Genomic DNA, 22,808 nt, shown 5'->3' with positions numbered 1-22,808 from the left:
TTATGGTGATTTTATCAGCCCACTTGAGTTAATGTTGAATTTTCTATTTGACAGGACCTGCCAATTTCCCATCTGTTGGATTTCAGTAATATACAAAATGCCCAAGATGAATTATAATCCCTTTACTATCATAATCAATGTACAGTACATATGGTGCCTTGGCCCACAGACGATGGCTGGGGGTTTGGGCAGATGATTATCTTCATATACTTGTTGGTTGCCTCATGCTTCCCTTTCTGGTTTCAGATTATGTGCCTCAACTTTGCTGTGATAGAGAACGTGCTTATTGGTGGGGATTTACTCAAGTCTGAGTCATTTGTTAGACTCTCAGCTTCTGAACCAATAGTTGCCTTTGGCTTTTTGTTTCTCTCACACTGATGAGGGCTGAGAACCTCTAACCTCTCTCAGAAAGTGTGAGAAGAAATCTGAATCCCACCAAAGTTGAGCTTCATGATAACATTTCAGAGTTTGAGAAGGGAGCTTACATAGGACTGAGACAGGAAAGGTGTGGCTTTGCCCGTCCAGGAACATAGTGCAAATCTTGAAATTTATAGTCTCTGATGTAATGGGTTTGTTAATCTTAAAACACCTGCCTTTACAGAGAGGAGATGTTTACATGACATTTTCTCAAGTCAAAAATTCATTAGTTCGTTTTCCTCCGAGGCAAGTCATGGATTTAAGTAAATTGTTCTAACCATGAATCAGTAGGATAGTATTCTATTGATTCAGATAAAATTCAAACCAAGCCCTTCCTCCCCAGTCAACTGGTGACCAAGGGCTAGGAAAGGGCAGACTAGTGCGCCTTGCTAAGAAATTTCTCACCTGACAGATAACATGGGTAGGCTTCATCTATGGCTTGAGCACAGAGAAAAAGGGGACAACATTATAGTCTAGATGATAAAGCCCCCAAGACAGAAAATATCTGGATGCTTAATGACTCTCTTATAACTGCTCCACCTTCGTCTCGCAGCAAGGAAAGCAGTGCCTTTAGACCAGGGGCTTGACTTCACATTTGAGAGGCTCCATGGGCTGGGACCTAGCACAGACGAGGCTCCTCTCATAAAGTAACAGGCTTTGGGGGGAAAGTATCATTTTGATTGCTCTCAAATGTCATCAAAATCCAGAAATCTATGTGGGAAGGGAAGTCACCTCTATGACAAGAGAAGCAAAACTGAAGATGATTCTTGCCCCCAATGTTCCCACATCTTTTTGGTGGTACCTGGTATTCCTTTTGTCCTGGATCATGCCATTTGTTTCACAGTAGAGACCCAAAATGTATGAGCTAGGGTAATACTAACCACTGTAACAAACAGATATCTGGTTTCATATATATATATATATATATATATATATATATATATATATATATATACACTCCAAGCATGTGTTGGTGAGACCTAGCACTAGCCAGGGACCCAGAGGTTCTGCCACCTTCAACACATAACTTCTAAAGTCACTTTGATCATTCTCCATCAGAATGGGGGAAACTATGGAATATTATGGACATCACCCTGAACCATTCACGTGGTCTAGAACTCATTCACATGGTCACACATACCTGCAAGGGAACCTGGGAAATGTACACTAGCTAAGTAGCCAGAAAGAAGAGGAAACATTCTTGGTGAACAGTTGGAAATCTCTGCCCTTAGCTTATAAGGCAGAGATCCCTGGGAAAATAAAGCATTGGCTATTCATGTTAGGGGCTGGCATGTGGTTTGGTTAGGAAGGAAAGTGTAAGGAGACTGGAAATATGAGGAGTAAGGTGAAAGAACAAGATCTCAGATGGCAGTGATGATGAGGGGACAATGCCATACTTGATGGTCCATCACGTTCTATAAGACAACTTCCCAAGTCACCCTGAGCCATTCACATAGTCTGACAAGGTCCTGCTTATGGTCAATGGTATGATGGCTGACAGAAGAGGGGCCAAAGCTGTCACCAGGGAACAGATCTATGTTGCTAACACAGAAGGATGAAAACTGTAAGCCTCAGCCATCGACATCAAAAAGATTGCAAAATTGACCTCCTTGCAGAGTTAGCTCTGAAAGGAAGGATGAATGTGATTGATTTCACTCACATCATGGAGCTATACAAAGTCAGGGTCAGAAATAGCATATGGAAAAGTCCAGGTGTCTTCACTTCCCAGCACTCATCCCACAGGCTAAAGGAGCCACTGTCCTTCTTTTTAAAAAAATTTTTTAATTAATTAATTTATTTATTTTTGAGAGACAGAGAGAGACAGTGTGAGCAGAAGAGGGTCAGAGAGAGAGGGAGATACAGAATCCGAAGCAGGCTCCAGGCTCTGAGCTAGCTGTCAGCACAGAGCCCGACGTGGGGCTTGAACCCACAAACCTTGACCTGAGCCGAAGCTGGACACTCAACCGACTGAGCCATCCAGGTGCCCTGCCACTGGCTATATGGCTTTATGGTCAATCAGAAGAACAAGTAAACACTTTCTTGGCAACAGGCACTTACACACTGATCTGAGGTTGGGCCTAAAATGCTGTATAACTGTTGGCCAGAAACGCCACCCTGTTGCTTCAGATGAATAACAAGCTGGCGTTTTACAAGTTGCATGCTCCCACTCACCCAATATAAGACTGCGAAGCTTGATGTGAAATTCAATATGCCCTTAGATTTCTTCTTTGGTTGATCTCATTTTTGGCTTCTTGATTTTGGGTAACTGTGCAGCATTTCCCTGAGTGTTTTGCCACCCGTTTTCTTCATGTGTCCACTCCAGGGTCTGGGAGACACAGCAAGCAGCATTTCAGTGTTGGCAAACCACGGTCCATGATACAGTTAGAGATTCATTATTTCCATGGTATGTGCTGGGCTCCAACATGTCGTGTGGCTTCCAAAGCTACCCAGCTCACTTGTAGGGGCTGGTTTCAGGGGCCGATTCACTGCAGAATCAGGGCCATCAAGCCACGGCTACTCAGACACCAGATATCCTTTGAGTAGTCTGATGTAATGGAAAACGCATGAGATTTGTTCTGCTTGCCTCTTGCCAGCTCTGTGAATTTGGGCAAATGCTTTCATCTCTCTGAGTCTTAAGTCACCATTCTGTAGGATACCAATGATAATATCTACTTTATATACCATTATAAAATAAAAAGTAGTAAGAGCTTTATTGACTGCCTTCTATATATGCTAGGGATTTTATATATCTTGTTTAACTCTTGAAACTATTCCTTGAGCTAAGCACCATTTCCACACCCTCCATTTATAGATGAGCAAACAGAGGTTTTTAGACTAGTTGGCAAAAGACCTAGAGCTAGTAACAAGTAGGATTTGAATCCAGAGATTTCTTATCCAAAGAGAGCCTTAATGACCAAGTTACCCTGCTGAGATGATAAAATGAGATGAATTATGATACTTGGCAGAAGGTGCTCAAAAAAAGGTAAGTTTTCTTCCTTTTTCCCTTTTGTTTTTAAGGTTCTAAGTTACAGTTTTCCTTTCTGTGCTCAGAGAATTCATACCGTATCATAGTTGGCTTACTTTCATTCACATTCTCTTAATAAATATTTACTGAGTGTCCACTATGTGTCCTGCCCCATACCAGACACTGGGTATTCAGTGGCGAACACAAAAGACACTATCCCCTCTTCCTCAGTGTACTTGTAGCAATGCCAACTGCGTCCTCCAGGAGTCTCTGAATATAGAGACTGAGCCACGCCAGTCTTCTTTAAGATGGATTAATACGACAGCATTTGCAACTATAATATTATGTTACCTTGGACACCAGGCAATTAGCAAGCAATTAAATCTCCCTTGGTCTGAATACACCTGCAACCAAACTGTCTGCTAAAGTTCTGTTACACTCATTAATTAGCATGAGTTGAATGACAGGATAATCAGAAAGGAAATACCTCCTCCCAGAGACTAGGAGTGAATGATTAAAAAGTGAATGTGCTTTTAACACTTTTTGCTTAAGTTTATATCAGTGTAGAGTAGATGGATGGGCCCACTGTTTATCAATATTAATGTCTCTGGCAGTGAAGGTGCCAAGGGAGAATTGGCATATGCTAGTATTTATATTCATCCATGTGACATCACAAAAACTTTGAAAATAACTTGCTTAGACGCCAGCCGAATGCTTCCAATAGTAATAAGCCTCCATCTCCCGGAGCTAAAAGTGAAGACCCTAACAGCTGATTAAGTACAGGACCGCTCACTCAAGAAGCCGCACTTTTGTTTTCATGACCACCTACCTCAAAGGCACTATAAAAAATAGAGAACTCTCATCCAATTTCTCTCCCATCCATTATACAAGTTTCTTCTTCTTTTTTAACTTTATTTTTGAGAGAGGGAAAGAGAAAGCGTGAGCAGGGGAGGGACAGAGAGAGAGGGAGACAGAGGATCTGAAGTGGGCTCCATGCTAACAGTAGAGCCCCATGTGAGACTTGAACTCACAAAGCTTGAGATCATGACCTGAGCCAAAATCAAGAGCTGGACTTTTAACTGACTGAGCCACCCAGGTGCCCCTAATTGGCTTGTTTCAATAGAACCTAATGTCAACCTAGATTAGCTGATACATCAGGAAAACTTAGCTTTTTGGCTATAGAGTATTTTTTTTAATTAACAGACAAGATATTCAATAGATCTTTAGATATTATGTTTCCTTCTTTTAAATCCCTCAGGTTTTTGATTAATAGATTGCTTTAAGGACGTCGCTAAGGAGGATCACAGTATCACATGATCCTTGTGTTATCCCCCAGTAAGGAGCCCGTGAACATCTCTCAACTGGAGACAAAAAGCGCCCGTCTGGGCTGCGTGGCTGGTTCATAGTACAGCTGAACCTGCCACTGTTGAGTCAGCGCTTCTCATCCCTCCAGCCACGGCCTGGGCAGACCCCAGCCTTGTGGCCTTCGTGAAAGACCGTGAATCAGGGCTGCTGCAGTAACAGTGCATTAGAAACAGACGCAGGGGAAAGTCAGAGGTCCTGGAGCCCACTCTGGGTTTTCAAATGTCTATTGTTCAAAACATTTGCCAGCCCTTCAACAAAAGCTGGATGGCCAGACTTCAGGGCCCTAAGCTCTAAGGGAATTCAGCTTCATGCTACCGCAGAAAAAAATGTCCCAACCACTCACGAACTTTATTAGACAAAGTGGAGCATGCCCGCTTTTAAAGGAGAAAAAAGAAGACATTATTTTCTTTTTCCGAGATTGTGCTACCCTCGAAAGGGAAAGCAGTTGAAGTAGCAAACGTAGACATTTCGGGCAAATGTGTACTTTGTCTTCAAATGAACAGCTTTCAGAATGATCTTGTTTAAGCCCCCTTTTATTTTTATCTTTTATTCCCCCACAATGCCAGCTGAGGTTGCCCATCTCCCAACAGCTAACAAATGGACTAGTAATTGTAAGGCTCAGTGATTTAATTAGACTCATTCTAAACACTCACATTTTTATCAATTAGTTAATGGGCTAAAGAGAGTCTCTTTGTTGGAGCCAGGTCATTTGGAAGCTAGAGGCTTCTTGAGGGCAAGAAGCTGAAGAACCACAGCGTTAATATCTGTAATTAACCTCAGAGTCCCAGGTTGTTCAATTAGGAATGACCTCCCTTCCCTTCCATATGCCTTTCCTCACATGGGATGCTTCTATGAAATAATCACTGAAGAAAAATGAATCCAAAAAGGATGCTGATGGGGAACAAAAAGCATACCTGGATGAAAATAAAACCAAAAGTGCCTGGTCTTCAAATGCTTCTCAGTTAGCTTTTCAGTTAAAGTTGTTTCTGCATTGCAGCTTCCCCTAGAAATAATTCTGGGTGTTTCAGATCAGCAACGCTCCCAGTAATAGATATCTATCAAGGAATGATGAAAACTAGGGTTTTGTCTTATAAAACAGGCCAGTCCTAAAACAGGGATGATGTGCTGTGCTTCTGAAAAAGTTCAACCTTTGATTACTTTTTGCAAATGATTGGCTTCACCTTTTTTGGCTTGGAGAACTCTATTTACCATTTCCACCAAGTCTTCCACCAAGAAGACTTCCACCTTGTACATGTGCTTGTAATAAATAAATACAGATTCATTAAATCAAAGATTATTTTGCTTCTTAACAAGCTACTCAACTTCGACTCGTGTGAGAAGTCTACAGGAAATTCAAACTGCCCATGCTTATTCCCATCCACTGATAAAATGTGAAGCAGGCTTACATAGAAATAAAAACTAGTATTGGCAGAAAAAAGTTAATTTATAAGAAAGGGATAAAACAATTTACAAATTAAAGTATACAAAAGACCATACCAAGTGATGTACTAGGAAAAATCCATTCCTTCAAAGAATATACACCATTATTTTTCATTTCTAACTAAATCTATAAGCTGTTATGTATGGTTCAACAGCATCAGTATTTTGAATTTGAAGGAAAAAGATATATTCGCTTTGAAGCCAGACACATCAAAATAGCAGCAGTTACAAAAATAACTTGTTTGTTTTCTACTTGTTTAGAAACCACTCACAGATGAGAAAATTAAGGACTGAATTTCCAAGAACCAGGCAAAACAGAGGAAAAGGCACTTGTTTTGAGGATTGTAACAAAAAATGAGCGTAGACGACCATTTGAGAAAATCTTAGTCTGGCAGGCATTCTTCACAAACTTCGAGTCCTATCTCTTACTGCCGGGCATCAAAATTAAAGGCACCCAAACAGCTGGTAAAAAGTAGCAATTCCCCACTCCGACTGTGACTGTGTTTATGTATCCGCTGCTCTGACCAGCAGCAGTTTACGTTTATTGTTATGATCAACAATTATATTGTGCCTGCTCAGTAAATACACTGCTCGCTGCGCTTCATAAATGTGCCCTTTGTTCCCTTCATCATTAGGCAGACAGTTCGTTCTGTACAATGTCCAACTTCCAGACAGGTGGAATAAGGAGGTGGCATCTGTCTAAATATTGAATGCCACGCTTCCCCCATCTGCTGTAATAACAGTGCCGGGTCTGCTTGGCTTCGGTTACCCTCTTCTGCATACAACCAGTCAGCCATATGCCCTATATAGTGCACGTGCCACCAGAGCGACAGGGCCCGCTTTGCAGCCTCTGAGCTGGTCACCAAACAAGTGGGGAAAAGGCGAGAGGTGGAGGTTGGAGGTCGGGCACGTGCAGGAATCAGCAGGTGATGGTCAATATGGCCACTGGGAGCTGTTCAAAGAACTGGGAGAAAAGGCCTTCAAAAGTCAATGGCCAGCATGGAGCACACTGCCAATCAAATTTTACAGGGCATACCTTCCAGGCTAGGCAAATAAGAAGATTTAGAGCACATGGCAGTTCATCGTTTATAATCCTGTCTTAGCCCAGCATGGCTTAGTGATAGTTCAGTGACAGATGATGAGCCCATGACAGCTGCAGGATCTTATACAAACGCATACAGTAAAATTAAAATTAAATTAGTGACACACGTGTACACATTGGTTGTGCAACAGTTACACAATCTGTTTGGGACCCCTCCCAGACTCTGCCACCATGCCCTCGATTCGGGGTGCCCTTAAGCACTTTCAAAAGGCCCCCAAGAGCCTGTCCTAGCCAGGCAGGGCCTTTCCCTTGAGCAAAGGTGGAATTCAAAAGCCCTCTAAGGCAAATAAAGGTGCTCAGGATCCCACACACAAAAGTGACAAAGTTTAATGACGTATCCAATTGTCCTAATTAAAAACGACCTAGGGTTTGGAGTACTTCAAGGAAGAAGGAAAAAAAAGGCCAACACAACAGAAGGAAGTAAGTGTATCGGATCCAGAGTAAATCATTAATGACCTTGCTCCTTCAATCTGTACTCTGCTGATTTTATTACTTACAAATTACATACTTTTGTTGTAAAAATATGAATGCCCATACTTGAGAATTCAGTTTGGGTGTGACTTCAATTGTTTGAAATGTCTCTGTCTTTTGCTATAAATTACAAATGTTCTATCATTCATTTGTCTGAATATTTGTTCAGGTAACTTACCATAATAAAGGAGTTTCTCAAATTGTGTGTCCCTGTAAACTTAATGAAGATGTTACCTATTTTTAGAAACTGAAGTTTATATTTAAAATGTTTTTATTCTCTTCCTTTGACCTAAACCTCTCCAAGAGGATTTGTGGTGACTGTTTCACACTTACATTTGCTTCTCCTCAGATTTTAATAAAAACCACTGTGTTGGCAAGCAAAAAGGTTAGATAAAGAATACAGTTTCAGCTCTGACCGGCTTGTCATATGTAAAAATATATTTTTTAAAATATTAGTCACACAGTCAGGTCTTATGAATTTGCAATTCACAAATTCCTGGAAAAGAGTTTGCAGGGGGGAAAAATGTTAGTACAGACAAAAACTACTTACTGATTTGACTTTCACAGTCATCTAGAAAAATGTTAATTTTCTTCTCAGGAAATCAACTCAAAGATAATAACAATGGTTCTTCTAAACGTCCGGATCTGTTTACACCTCATGAAATCTAATCAGGAAGGATAACTCCACAGCTATGTGTGTTTATGATAATTACTTTATAAATCATTCCATATTTTAACAAACAAAATAACTCATGAAATCTTTTTTAGAGTGTTTTTAAAGACTATTTTAAATTATTAGAATATTATATCAACATTAATTTGTTGTAATTATTACGAATCCTCCCAGCAGCTCTGTGAACACTATGACTCACTAATGCAACAAAGCCCTGAAAGGGACAATCCATTTGATCGATGTCACATGCAAAACAATTTGTTTGAATTAAGATTCAAACAAAGAACTTCTTACTTCGCCTTTTACAGTTTTATGGTAGACTCAAAACACCGAATTTAAACTCCTCACCCAGTTTGGGGCTGCTCCTCTGCTTTCCTCTGCTTTAGGTCACCTATGTCTCCCATGTTACTAAACATGGACTAATAAGCATGTCACTAAACCTGTTACTAAACATAAAGCCACGTGAATGAGTTTATGAATAAAGAAAAGGCCAAAAGGTGTTTAAGGTGGGTACTGATTTCTAGATGCTTTGGGGCCATTTCTAAAAACTTGTAAGAATCAGGGGCGCCTGGCTGGCTCAACTGGAAGAGCATGTGACTCTTGATCTTGGGGTCATGAGTGTGAGCCCCATGTGGGGTGCAGGGATTACTAAAATAAATAAATAAATTTTTAAAACCACTTGAAGGAACTGTATTTTCCTAAGAATGAAATCATACTTATCAATGCTGATAGTGTTTTAGACATATGATGTATTGGAACATTTCAAATACACTTGAGGTAGTAATAAAATTAGCTCCTGTTTTCTAACTAAAGTATCTTTGAACATTTCTTCTCTGACTCCCACATGATATGTATCTTCTCTTGAGGTCAATATCTACTGAGAATACATACAAAATATCACATGCCTCAAAGAGATTTCCTGAAGCTATTCTTAAAAAGAAAAAAAAAAAAAAGAAGTGCTTTGATAAGCAACTGTTTTATTGTTTAGTTATCACTGCTCTTTAACCAAATTTCCTACTGAATCCCAGTTCTCTGTCCCATTCCCAGAAGGGCCGTCCCACAATTTCTGTATTGGTCTTCCGTGCTGCGTGGTGGTGAAGTACAGAAAAAGCCTAGAAAACACGAATCCTATGGCATTCTACATTTAATGTAAAGCAGCGGGGGCTTGAGAGCGAAAAGCAATGACAATTTTGAATCTGTATTGTTAAGCCTTATTTGGTATATCCACCCGATGGGCTGAAAATCTGTCAGCTTCAGGACCATGTATTCAAGTTGGATTCCTGGTCCAGCCAAGTCATGCATGTGGTCTGTGTACTTGTGAGCACAGAAAGCCAGAGGGATCGAAGAGTCCTCCGAGATCTCCAGACAGACCGCGATAAGGCTGCGCACACCAGAGAAGGTGCGTCTTGCCAAAGGTTGGAGGAAATGGAAACTAAACACTGGTAGAAACTAATATGTGTGTGGTATTAAAAAATATACATGTACATTTTTGATAAATAGGTTCACACAGGGAGAGCATCCAAAAGTCAAGGGCAGTGAGATGGTTCTAAAAGTTCTCCAAGGGAATGAACCGCACTACGTACAATAGGAAACAGTAGCGGTCACTGCAGGTGGCCTCGAGTTTATTGAAAAGTGACGCAAATCATACAAATAACAAATCATAAAACTTCATCATTAGGTTGATGGAGTGGTCATATTTGGCACAAGGGTGTCCTCTGGAGGGAGTTCTGTGTCCGAGCCTCTCTGCAGCCCACCCATGAGAATGAAGCTTAAATCTTTGCTGGGTGGGCAGCTTTGGGGGCAGGCAGGGTGGAAGGCAGGTTAGGGAGAGATCTCCCTAAGTCACTAAACAAACCTTAAAAAAAAAATCTCCTCATTATTATTATTATGTCCAGCCTCCGTTCTTCATTAGAAATAAAAGAGTTGTTCTCAGGAGCCAAATCTGAAATGATGAAAATCCTTCAAGGAAAAGAAGGAAGAAAGATTTAGCCGTTCACCCTTTTATTACTGTTATGATTACTCTATATTACTTAGCACTTACATGGTACTTTATTTCTTCCAAGTGCTTTACAATCCTTAATTACTTAATCTTGAAATATATTTAGCAAGGCACTTGAATTTATTTGACGCTGCTATTCAAAACCGATTTTGTCCCATTTTCAGCCCCACTCGCGGAGGCACAGTATCTTCCCGCTGGGAAGCGAGGTGCGGAAAGGGTGGCCCATAGAAAACTCCCGAAGAAAAATGGAGGGGGAGGAAGGAGAGGAGAAACCAGTGGCACAATAACAATAATCAGCCATGACTATTACTCTCTCCTTCTCTTTGGCGTTCTATGCCAATCCAGTGCCTTTCAAATTTGTAAATAATCAGTAATTTATAAAATGCAATAAATATATATTATGCATAGCATACACACAACAGATTTTTCTGACTGAATTATGTTGCTTGTCATGCAAATAGGTAATCCTGAACCAATTAAAAAACAAAGGCACGTTGTAATGGAGTAATGGAAGTTTCTGGATGCCAGCTCCTAGGCACAGGGTCCTTAAAGGCAGAGAAGAAAAAGAAAAAGAAACCCGGAGAACAATATCATCATTCTATCAGCAGTTAACTTGAGTCTACTTATGCATGATCAAAGACTGCAAATATAGTTTAAACAGCATGAAATAATCGCCGGGTTTACAATATGAAATGATTTTTAAAAGCAAGACCGACAACAATCGTGGTGCCACTATGTTCGGGGACTAAAGACTAATTTTGTGATGCACAGCCAAGCTGAGGTAGTGGTAGGGAAATTAGGGTTAAGAGGCTAACCTCCCTCCCGGGTTCCCTTTGAAGATTTCTATATTCTGGGGGAGAGGGTAATGAAAATATTTTACCTCCCCTATTGCAATTAGGTCAGTGGGCCAAAGAAAAGAGCTGCTCCCTCCACCACACGCCAGTGCAACTGCAGTCCCAAAAGAGGCAGAAGGGACAGGATTCAGCAATGTCGCCTGCTCTAGAAGGGCCAGTCCAGCGAGAGTGAGTTGGGCTCCTCTTCCAGCTGCGGCATTTTGACGAGGGAGTGAGTGACTAAAAGAAGTGCCAAGTCTTCCTTCCCCATCCTTAGGTTCTCACACCTCACATCCATACCAACTGGGGGCTCCCGTAAACCAGGACCCCTCACAGCTGAGGCCTGGAAATGAGGGCCAGGGTTCACAGAGACAGAAAGGGCCACCCTGGCATCTCCGTTGCCGGACACTCCTTAGCAAGAAAAGAAAGCCGTAATGGGGGACAGCCATCTGCCAGGCTGCCTTGCTGTTGCTGTTTTTTCTAATTTCACTTCTGACACCAATGAGGCAAAGGAGTGGCATACAGAACATTTAGAACCCAGAAACTTAATAAAACGGCTCGAAACATGACAGCGTTTATGAAAAAGATTAATTACCAGGAGTAAGGAGGCCTGATGCCAGGAATTTATAGGATTGATACAAATACGATGCCCTGCTGGGCTGCTAGGCCCATAAAATGCGACCCTAATCTTCAGGCCTATTGTTGTTTTTGCAGAAACAACAGGCTTCAGCCAAGACAACAAAAGGGTCTATAATAGAGTTTCAGTAGGGGGAAAAAAATCACCAGAGCCATGGAAAATAAACACCTTTAGAGAATCTGTTTGTGAACACCTAACCCGGCCTTCCCTCAAAGCGCCCATGTGTACAGAGTGAAGGCGCCATTGTTGTGTTTATCTCTGAGCCCAGCTGAAGGAAAGGGGAGGACCAATTAGGAAAAAGAATTGGGGCCGCTAACTGCACAGCCTCTGGTTCCGACTGGCAGTGGACAGATAGTTTGTTCTTTAATTCGGAAATAATCCAACCGCCTTCTTAAAGAAGAGAATTGCTCTTGCCAACTCCCAGGAAGACCTCTGCCTCCAATCACTACTTTAGTTCTTTGTAAACAGTTTTTAACCTCCTCTCCCCACAATCCCCCCCTCCCGCCCCCCTTATGCATCTTGCCCACCTCTCATAATTGACGTGTCTGACATTCAGAAACACTTTGCGAAACCACAAATTAGTCATGGCAGGAACAAGAAAAGAAGCTCAACTCGGCAATTGGATTACACTAACCAATCGGACCGGTGTCTGCCTCTGTTTGTACTCGCCACACTGATGGTAAAAAGAAAGACAACTTTCTAAGTAGTAATTTGAGGTTTGCACTACATTTGTGTTTAAAATCCTGCACATTCTCTGGGTACCGACCAAGGGGGAAAACATTGTGTTTTTCCACATTTGTGTGTCTGCAATGTCTTTGTAAAGTATGCAGGGGTAAATGTAAAAACACCTACCCTAAGTGCAACCCGGGTTCACATATAAATTAATCTTGACATTCTGCATCATTCAAAGGGTTCATTTACAACATATGGTGTCTGTTTCACACGCTAACAGTGACTTTTTAATTTGAAGTCAGCCACAATCAGTGGTCCTAAATCCTCACTGTCTCTGGGATTAATTATGGGCACTAGACAGCAATAGCAATCCTCTCTTCCTGATAAGCTGCATGGAGGAGTTGGCAAGAGGGGAAAGAAAATAGGCCTTTCAAGGTTAGAGAGTAACCCGACTGACACACACATCTTTAATGACCCCTGTTTAAAATATTAATGACAAGATGGCCTCCATTCTTCGGCACCTTAGTAAAACCCCCTAGACGCAAGAAATGCCATCCCTAAATGCCACTTCTTCCTCTCAGTAGAACGATTCACAGAGCTACATACTTCTGCCCCTGCAGTGAACAACTGCTACACAAACAAAGAAACGAAACAACAACAAAAAACCCACAGTCAGAAAAATGGACAGCAGCTATCGCTGCAGCGGTCAGCAGCTTCCCAGCTTACCAAACTGGGACGCACGGGAACACAGGCGGTGCCTGTTCAGGTCACGCTGCATCACCAAGGACAGAAGGAACCACAGTCTCTGTCCACAGATGAATGGGACAGCTCTAGCTTCACTGACCACATATCCACCTGTGCTCCCTGCAATTTATAGCCTAAAGTGGAGTTCCTAATCGTAATCATTCATGCAGGCCTGCTCACATAGTAAGCTGCCCAGACCTCTGTATTGTTTTAGCAATGTTTTCTTCTACCTGGTCATCACCTGTTTCCAAACACTGAGGAAGGGGGGCACTTGGGTGGCTCAGTCCATTGAGCGTCCGACTTTGGCTCCGGTCACGATCTCACAGGTCATGATCGAAAGGTTCGTGAGTTCGAGCACCGCTTTGGGCTCTGTGCTGACAGCTCGGGGCCTGGACCCTGCTTCTGGATTCTGTGTTTCCTTTTCTCTCTGCCCCTCCTCTACTCACACCATGTCTCTCTCTGTTTCTCAAAAATGAATAAACATTAAAAAATTAAAAAAAAAAAAAAGACTGAGAAAGGGGGTCAAGTTGATTACTTGCGATACTTTCCAGTCCAGTTTTTCAAAATCTAAGATGTTCTTCTGAAGCAGCCTGAAAGCGTCTTGGGTAACTTGTTGTGCATTCGCTTGAGAACTTAAACACCTACAATGTGTCAGGAACTGTGCTGGGTCCGAGGATACAACAGTATGCAGAAACAGGGGAGTTCTGCCTTAGGAGGGAGGATGTGCATTAGAGGAAAGAGGCCAGGTCATTCCGGCGACCAGCGACCGCAGAGAGCTTCCTTGCGGGAATGACATTTTGGCTGAAATCTCAAGGAGGAGTAGGAATTCCCCGGGGAAAGTGGAAGTCGGCTCACTCTGGGCAAAGAGCACAGCATGAGCAAAGATCCTGAGGTGGATGAGAGCATATTCTTTTTAGGAACCGAAAGAAGTCTGGTGACTGGAAGTGAGGGGTGCCTGGTGCTGGAGGAGATGACAGAGGAAGGCAGGGATTCAACTACAGGATGGTCTTGCATAATTACAGAAACCTAGAATCTTTTTTCTCAGTAAGTCTGTTGCTCTTGCAGAGACTCTTTGATTGCATTGTGAACAAATAAGAATATAAGACCTCATTTTGGAAACTCTTAAAGACCTAACACCCCCAAAGTACTCACAAATAATACAGAATATAGAAACCTAGGTTGTCCAGTCTGAACTGTTCAGACATCCACCTCCTGTTTTGTTAATTTACAATACAGTTTAAAGGCTTAGCCATCCAAGAAATACAGACCTATTGTCAAAATGGTCTCCTGTGTATAGCAGGTGAGTCTCTGAGTTAGGAGCTTTACTAACCTACAGAAGAATAAAGTTATTTTATAAATGAACTATATTCAACAGAATTTTAGTTTTTTATGGCTAAAACATTGATTCCACCATAACTCATAATTTGTCCCTCAGTGTCTTCTTGTGAAACCATCCAGAATGGGGTGTCTGGCTAGCTCTGTCGGTAGAGCATGTGGTGGTGAGTTTGAGCCCCACTCTGGACTTAGCGCTCACTTGAAAAAAAAAAAAGTCCAAGAGATTTTAAATTAAATAATAGCAGTGAGATACTAACCTATTAAAAACAACTAAGTCCTGAAAAACAGACAAACCCAAAATGTCAGTCAAACAAACTTGTTATGAGATTCGATCCTTTTTCAAATGTCACAAAAGACTTGAACTAACTGTAGATACACAATTACAATAGAAATAGTTTTAGGTCATTTCCATTTAGGAAATTGGACTCATGAAAGGCAATGAGAGCATCACAAATAGGGATAAGTTGACTATCACACTTGACCCAAACATTGCTAAAGAAAACATCTTTGTTTCCTTAATTAAATGTGGACATGCTTGACAGACAAGACCAAGATTCAGCATTAAATGTTGCCATTTCTCAATTCATAAATAGCCTCCAATGCATTGACTTCTCACTGAAAAACGAAGTACTTCTGGCCATCTGGGATCTTGTCTCCCATTTTGACTCTATCTTGGTAGTAGAAATAGAGTCAGGATTTTAAATGAGTTGCTTTCTCTATATTCTCTTTTCTTTCACTCAACAAAGTTGTTGTTGTTGTTGTTGTTGTTGTTTTCCTGAGGCAAATACTACTTTTGTGTAATGGCAGTGTCCTTTTCTTTGTCTACCAAGTAGGGACCTCTCCAGGCCATTGTCTTTTCTCTCTTCGTCTCTTTGTAGCTTTGGCACTGGCTCCAGTAGTAGCACATCAATCAGTCTCTGGGCTTTGTTTTCTGAAGTTCCTCGGTGACTCTTAGCACCTTGCCCCTCAAGAGTAGTGCTTACTTTTCAGGAACAGAAACTCAAACGTCAGGAACACCATTCCTCTTCCGTGGCCGAAGAGCAACTGTCCCAACAAAACCCACTCAAGGTATCCAGAAGCCGTATTTGCAGCCTGTTAATTACATAGCTCCGCAGCAACCCTGCAGGCTGGTGGCTTTTTGGCCACTTCCCTTTTCATTAGCACTTTCAGCAGAAAAAGAACAAGAACAACCAGAAGGCTGGCATTCTCATAAGGCAGCCTTGGATTCTCCCCTGTGTATTCGGGATCTCATAATTTTGGAAAGGGCTTTAAGGATCACCTTGCCCATCCCAGACATGAGGAAATGGGCTCAGGACCTCGTGTGATTCCCAGGGACACAGGCTGACATAAAGGCAGTGAGGAGATTAGAACCTCCACAGCAGACTCCTGTGAAGGTTAGATTCCTTTAGAACGGGAGGTGGAAGTTTGAAATTCTAGTTCCATCATTGTGTCCGCACATTGTACTTTCAGGGAAACTACAGAGGTTTTCTGAAGCCCAAGATGATAATACTTGCCTTACCCATTATACACAGTTATTGTACAGGAAGTTACTTTAAAACCTCTAAGGAGTAGGGGCACCTAGGTGGCTCAGTAGATTAAGCCTCCGATTCCTGGTTTTGGTTCAGGTCATGATCTCACAGGTTGTGGGTTCTAGCCCCACATCAGGCTCTGCGCTGACAGTGGGGAGCCTGCTTAGGATTCTCTTTCCCTCCCTTGTTCTCTCTGCTCCTTCCCCATTCATGCTCGCTCTCTCACTTTCACTCTCTCTCTCAAAATAAATAAACTTAAAAAAAATCTAGGGGCACCTGGGTGGCTCAACCAGTTAAGTGCCGACTTCAGCTCGAGTCATGATTTCACGGTTCGTGAGTTCAAGCCCCATGTGGCACTCTGTGCTGACAGCTCAGAGCCTGGAACCTGCTTCAAATTCTGTGTCTCCCTCTCTCTTTCTCTCTGCCCCTCCCTGGCTTGTTCTCAAAAATAAACATTAAAAATAATTAAAAAGAAGTTAAAAATAAAATCTATAAGGAGTTGGCATTGTGGCATTTGGTTTTTGAAGGCAGAAGAAAAGGTATTTATTTATTTTTTTTAATGTTTTATTTATTTTTGATACAGAGAGAGACAGAGCATGAGAGGGGGAGAAAGAGAAGGAGACACAGAACCAGAAGCAGGCTCCAGGCTCTGAGCTAGCCTGTCAGCACAGAGCCCGACGCGGGGCTCGAACCCACGAACATGAGATTTGACCTGAGCCAAAGTCAGAGGCTTAACCGACTGAGCCACCCAGGCACCTTGAAGAAAAGGTATTTAAAACACTGTAGTGAAATATATCTGGTTCCTGATAAGACGGCGAACAACTCAGGATGTTATGAACTTCCAGTATTAAAGCTTATACCCTGGGGCGCCTGGGGGGCTCAGTCGGTTAAGCATCTGACTTCGGCTCAGGTCCTGATCCCACGGTTCAGTTCCTGAGTTTGAGCCTTGCATTGGGCTAGCAGCTCTCAGCTCAGCGTCCACTTTGAATCCTCTGTCCCCCTCTCTCTCTGCCCTTCCCCCTCTCACTCTCAAAAATAAATAAAACATTAAAAAAAAACAACAACTTAAACCCTGGAGATGCCTCTGAAGCCCTGAAGCCCAGAGCTTAAAGACCTGATCAACACAGGAAATGGAGGAAAGCAGACTGCAGCAGTGTCCCAGACACAGGGCAAGATGGGGAGGGAGCGTGTTCCTGCTGTGCACTCCCCCCCTCAAAGGCTCCGGGAGGCCTCACACACACTCCTGAGGGCAGAGAACTCTCAATGCCAGCCCAGCACTGGCTGGAGGCAGCAGGTAACATCAGAACAGCCTAGAAGCCCATTTGTAGTGAAGAGCTGATAACATAGTCTATTTCTTGAAATTCCAGTCAGAATTCCAAGAGGACTTTAAAGAAAAACGACAAAGTTACTGTGACTTGAATATGGAGAATAAGGCACCATAAACAGCTGAGATATTTTTGAAAAAGAAGAGCAAAGGAGGAGGAACATGATTCGCTCTACCAGATTCAGGAACGTAATAAAGCCTTGGTGGCCATAATTGTTGTGTTTCAAAAAATGTTGTGCAGGTGGAGGAGTACACCAGAATGAATATGTATGCAATACAATTATGTATAAATATATAGTATTTCTCTTATGCAACAAGAGCATTGTATATAAGAAAAATGTCACCAAAACTCAGTGAAGAAAAGATGGTTATTTATTTATTGATTATTATTATTTTAATTTAAATCCAATTTAGTTAACATATAGTGTAATGATGATTTCAGGGATAGAATTTAGTGATCCATCACTTACATATAACACCCAGTGCTCATCCTAACAGGTGCCCTCCTTAATGCCCATCACCCATTTAGCCCATCCCCCCAACCCAACACCCCACCAGCAACCCTCATATGTTCTCTCTGTTAAAGAGTCTCTTATGATTTGTCTCCCTCTCTGTTTTTATCTTATATTTTCTTCCCTACCTTTATATAAGTTCATCTATTTTGTTTCTTAAATTCCACAGATGAGTGAAATCATATGATATTTGTTTTTCTCTGACTGACTTCACTTAGCATAATCCACTCCAGTTCCATCCATATTGTTGCAAATGTTAAGATTTCATTCTTTCTGATTGCCAAATAATACTCCATTGTATACATCTTTATACATTCATCCATCGACAGACATTTGGGCTCTTTCCATACTTTGGCTGTTGTCAATAGCGCTGCTGTAAATATCGGGGTGCATGTGCCCCTTTGAATCAGCACACCTGTATCCTTTGGATAAATACCTAGTAGTGCAATTGCTGGGTCGTAGGGTAGTTCTATTTTTAATTTTGGGGGGAACCTCCATTCTGTTTTCCTGAGTGGCTGCGCCAGTTTGCATTCCCACCAGCAGTGCAAGAGGGTTCCCCTTTCTCCACATCCTCACCAACATCTGTTGTTGCCTGAGTTGTTCATTTTAGCCACTCTGACAGGTGTGAGGTGGTATCTCATCGTGGTTTTGATTTGTAAGAAAATATGGTCATTTAGACTGATTCAGAGACGGAAAATTGATTAACTATATCAAGAAGAATATAACTTGCTTTCTAACCTCAAAAGATGAACTTCATAGAGAATTAGAGATATCAATGTGAAAGCTAAAACTATAAAACTAATACAGGAAAAATGTTGAAAAATATCTTTGTGAACTTAGGGTGAGAAAGGATTTTTTTTTTAATTTAAAAACATAAACCAAAGGAGAAACTTAACAGAGGACCATGGGGGAGGGGAAGGGGGAAAACAGTTGGGGAGAGGGAGGGAGGCAAATCATGAGAGACTCTTGAATACTGAGACAAATTGAGGACTGATGGGGGAGGGGAAGAAGGGAAGGGGTGCTGGGCATGAAGGAGGGCACTTGAGGGGATGAGCACTGGGTGTTATATGGAAACCAAGTTGACAATAAACTATAAGAGAAAAAAGAAAGACATAAACCAAAAGAGGAAAGACTGATGGAGTTGACAAAAAATAATAAAGGTAGTAATTTTCACTCAGCAAAGGACACCACCAAGTTAAGGAATTGGTGACATATAAGAAAAACATATTTGTCCTAAGTAAAACCAATGAGATATTAATTTCTAGACAACACAAAGTACTCCTGTATATCAGTAAGAAAAAAACTAAGAACTCAAATAGGAAAATGATCCAAAGATATAAATATTCCATTCACAATGAAGGAAACAGAAAGAGCTAATAGATACACCAAAAAATAGACAATAGTGCTAATAACCAGAGTTTTGTGCATTAAAACAATACTAAAATAACTTTATGTTCATCCGATTGCTACAAAATTGAAAAGTCAGATTGACATTATCTATTTGGGGAATTAGGAATCCTCATATGTTGCTGGTGGGAGCTCAGACCTAAGTACAGTTGTGCTACTATATGATTTGACACTATTTGCAGTATATACCTGAGAGAAATGATCCTGCACAAGGCTGTTCATGGCACATTTTCATTACAATGGAGATTTCAAAGTAGATGTATGTGACATAATATGTGGCAGTCAAAAGCCATGAACTATGCGGACATCTAGCAATGTTCATTTCAAGCAGAACTTGAAAATTGCAGGGAGGGGAAAACGAGAACTGGAATGGGATCCATAGCACAACACACTTATTTATAGTAAAATCATACATCTTTGGGGCGCCTGGGTGGTTCAGATGGTTGAGCGTCTGCCTTCGGCTCAAGTCATGATCTCAAGGTTGCCGGGTTCTGGCTCCCTGCTGACGGCTCAGAGCCTGGAGCCTGCTTTGGATTCTATGTCTCCCTCTCTCTCTGTGTCTCTCTGTCTGTCTGTTTCTCTCTCAAAACTAAATAAACATTAGAAGCGCCTGGGTGGCTCAGTCAGTTAAGCATCCAACTTTAGCTCAGGTCATGACCACAGTTTGTGGGTTTGAGCCTGGCATCGGGCTCTGTGCTGACAGCTCAGAGCCTAGAGCCTGCTTCAGATTCTGTGTCTCCTTCTCTCTCTGCCCCTCCTCCACTTGTGGTCTGTCTTTCTCCGCCTTTCAAAAATAAATAGATGTAAAAAAATTATTAAAAAAATTAAAAATTATTTAAAATTTCATTAAAAATTTTTTCTTGAATCATACATATTTTAGAAAAAATTCACAGAGTCTATCTTCCAAGGACCCATGCATATCCAAGGAAAAACATGATCTGCATTAGAAAGAGTGCCCATGGAGGGTGGGGACACGCGGGGTTGAGGGTGGGGGAGATGACTGTGTGACCAACTGAAGAGTATGATTATTCCAACTCTCTGCACCTGGGGTTAAAAAAAACATCTGAGGGGCGCCTGGGTGGCTCAGTCAGTTGAGCGTCCAGCTTCGGTCAGGTCATGATCTCACGGTTTGTGGGTTCAAGCCCCGCGTCGGGGTCTGTGCTGACAGCTAGCTCAGAGCTTGGAGTCTGTCTTCAGATTCTGTGTGTCCCTCTCTCTCTGACCCTTCCCTGCTCACACTGTCTCCCTCTGTCTCTCAAAAATAAATAAAAAACATAAAAAAAATTTTTTTAAAAAACACCTGAATGGAACAGTTTAATGAACATTATTTTTTAAGATGCTGAGACCAACAACAAGGAAAGGCACATTGTAAACATTAAATAAAATGGTCACTCTAAACTTTACCTAGAAACTGTCTCCTAAATTCAGCATCAGTGAGGGAGTGATCGTAAATGTTAAGCAGTTCTTTATAGGGTCTGTCTTGTGGACCTGGTACAGGGGAATGTTGCATCTCTAAACCAATGTGCAAAACAGTTTACTAACAGCCGAAATAAACACTTGTGTCTGTTCTTCAGGGCTAGTTTTCAGAGAAAACTAATCGGCTAGTGACATCGTCGTTTGGAGAAGTGACAAGTGCCATTCCTTAGACACAGGGACAGCACCCACTCTAGGAGATTGTGCAGATTTGCACCAAGCACCATTCTAAAGTCCTAAAATATGAGAATCAAAAATAAGGGCATCCGTCTCTATTTACTTTATTTCTCATTTTGCTAGTAGCATCCATCCAATGTTTAAACGGAGTGTCATTCGAAATGCACTTCTGTTTCAGCGATTCAAAGCTATTATAAAGCTGCTCAATATGTAAGCATCATAGAACTTCATTTCAAAAGGACTGTTTCCAAAGGAATTTCATGATCCATGTGACACGGCCCCTCTGTCTGTAGGAGGGACTGGAAACTGAACTGTAGGACTGGGAGCTCTGCCCCTTGTAACTCTGAAGTCACTTGCAGGGCTCTGGGTGGCGTAGAACCAGCAGATCCCTGCGCAGCATTTGTTGGGCCTCTCCTTCCAGCCCTGCGTGGACCGTCACCAGCGCATCACTAATTGAACATGATGGGCACTAGGTTGATTAAAGGGAAAACTGCATTCTACTTATCAAGTGCTGATTAGCATAAGTAGCACATGTGCTTGCTTTCTTTTACCCTATTTAGTAAACATTTCATTAGAAAAATGAATTCTGTCACTTGGGAAATGGGGTTCTAACTCATACACTTTTTACTCGGCATGTAATATTCAGAGGAACTTGATATACAGTCCTTGGTGGGTGTTTTGCTGTATTTATTTGGAAAAAAAACCCGGAGCAGATCTTGGCCAATACTTTGCTTTTAAAATAGGGGAAGTAAAAAGGCAACTTATGGGAGGTCTTGGCCGCAGGATGTGAAGAGCAGCTGACCCAGGCCCCCTGGGCAACAGACCGGAGGCCTCCAGGGCAGGACACCAGGAACACAGGCGCCTCTCTCGGCAGACAGTCCCACATGCAGGTGGCAAAAGGCGTCGCTAGGTATGGCCCCTGCCACGGCTAGCTGCCTGGACTCCAGGTCTGGTCCCCACTGGGGCTGCAGGAACTTTCCCAAGCAGCTGTAAACATCCCCGCCCAACCCTACCTCTCCCCCATGCCAGGAAAAGTTAGAGCAATGGTAGTGTAAGGGAAATGACGAGACTCAAGTATTGACTTCCCGGGGCACCAAGGTGGCTCAGTCAGTTAAGCATCTGAGTTCGGCTTAGGTCATGATCTCATGGTTTGTGGGTTCAAGCCCCCACATCAGCACTGACAGTGTGGAGCCTGCTTGGGATTCTCTCTCTTCTCCTCTGTCCCTCTTCTACTTGTGCTCACTCTCTCCAAAATAAATAAACTCACTCTCTCCAAAATAAATAAACTAAAAAAAAAAAGAAAAAGAATTGGCTTTCCTCCTCTGTTGTCATTGACACCCTTTGGTGTCTCTGACTAGTTTGCTGTGGCTCCCTCAGTTCTGGACACAGTTTGCCCACCTTGCCTGTCAACGTGGTAACGACTTGCCCTCCATGACCCGCCTGGATCTTCATTGATTGGACTGGGGCGGGGAGACACCTATTTCAAGCTGGGCCAATTACTTCCTTCTTCAGATTCTGGAACTGGGTCAGAGTGTCAGCAAATTCCATTAGTACTTGGAATCACAGAAGGTGGGCTGTATTCCATCACATGGATCACAAAGATAGAGGTGGTCAGAGAGGAAGCAAGCAAGAAAGGAATTAAGTGAAAATAGCCAGAAGGGAGAGGAGAGGGGAGGGAAGCAGAGGGGAAGGGAGGGGAGGGGAGGAGAGGATACAGGTGGTCAGAGAGGAAG

Source organism: Suricata suricatta, chromosome 9 (assembly GCF_006229205.1).
Source record: "Suricata suricatta isolate VVHF042 chromosome 9, meerkat_22Aug2017_6uvM2_HiC, whole genome shotgun sequence".
NCBI classification, from domain to species: domain Eukaryota; kingdom Metazoa; phylum Chordata; class Mammalia; order Carnivora; family Herpestidae; genus Suricata; species Suricata suricatta.
Note: the sequence above shows the minus strand (reverse complement) of the source record.